The sequence below is a fragment of the Corvus brachyrhynchos genome, unplaced genomic scaffold, assembly GCF_000691975.1.
Source record: "Corvus brachyrhynchos isolate BGI_N302 unplaced genomic scaffold, ASM69197v1 scaffold230, whole genome shotgun sequence".
NCBI classification, from domain to species: Eukaryota; Metazoa; Chordata; class Aves; order Passeriformes; family Corvidae; genus Corvus; species Corvus brachyrhynchos.
In genome coordinates, this window is record NW_008235744.1 from 1198642 (window position 1) to 1199764 (window position 1123).

Genomic DNA, 1123 nt, shown 5'->3' on the forward strand with positions numbered 1-1123 from the left:
AGGTTACTGCAGAAAACTCCAGGGCTTGGAACCACCATCTGTCACCAAGGGTTCACCAAAAAATGCCTTGGCTGGTCATCTACCCAAAGCTAGACAAGAATTCTTGGTTGGACAGCCCTTTGAAGGGCCCCCTCCTGGGCAGGACCAAAAAAAGGCAGTGGTGCCCCAGGGTGTGGGCCAGAGCCAAAAGGTCACTCCTTCGAGCCGGAGTTGAACCAGCGACCTCAGAACGGCCATGCAAGGGAGCCTACAGTCCTCCACTCTACCAGCTGAGCTATCAAAGGAAGCATGGGGATGTGCCCAGGGGGACCTCAGCCAGCACACACTCAGACACTACTTCCTGAGCCACTGTGCACCATCATGCCTCTGTTACCACATCCTGCTTCAAACAGCCTCAGCTCCAACATTACGACACCTTCTTCAACCCTTTTGCCTGTCAAATCATGGAAATCCGGCAGACAGAAACACTCCACAAGCTCCCTGGATGATATCTTCTAAAGATGGTGTCTCCTTATTGTCACACTGAGCTTATCTGTATCCTGCTTGCATTCTCTTTGCTTTCACAGTCTTTTGCCTTCTGGTCAAGAATCGGACAAAAATATAGCCATTTCTCTGTAATAACCTGCAAGCCAGAAGGTCATGTATAAGCTCTCAGAACCTCTCTTTATCCAGGATGAACATTCCCATTTTTCTCAGCCCATGCACACAGAGGAACCCGTCCAATCCCTGAGACTCCTGATGCTCCTGATGGAGCAACTGAGGTTGCTCCATCTGTATAGGGCATCTCAAAACTGAGCACACTACTTGAGATATTTGACATCTGTGAAGGAAATTCAGACATAGCAGGTCCTCTGCTAAACTGCCCTTGCTACTCTTGGAACACCCACAACATAAGAAAGGACACACCCCTGACAAAGGGCCCTGTGTCCAAGCAATGGGCAATGAAAAGCATTGGAGAATGCGGGCATCGATCCCGCTGCCTCTCACATGCTAAGCGAGCGCTCTACCACTTGAGCTAATTCCCCACCCTGCAGCCTCTGCCTGAGGTCCTCTCCCCTCCCAGGCTCCCAGCCCTGCCCCAGGATGCCCTGCACCCAAAGCCTGGGCTGCCCAACAGCCTCAA

The 1123-nt window shown here is 51.6% G+C and overlaps 1 protein-coding gene and 1 non-coding gene across 2 annotated transcripts in view; one reads left to right on the top strand and one right to left on the bottom strand.

Moving 5' to 3' along the window:
* Positions 1-1123, top strand: part of DNAJC5B (DnaJ heat shock protein family (Hsp40) member C5 beta) — a 43442-nt gene that overhangs the window by 6410 nt on the left and 35909 nt on the right. The window lies entirely within an intron of this gene.
* On the bottom strand, positions 953-1025 carry TRNAA-AGC. Its single transcript has one exon. It is a non-coding gene; the product is annotated as a tRNA-Ala (tRNA).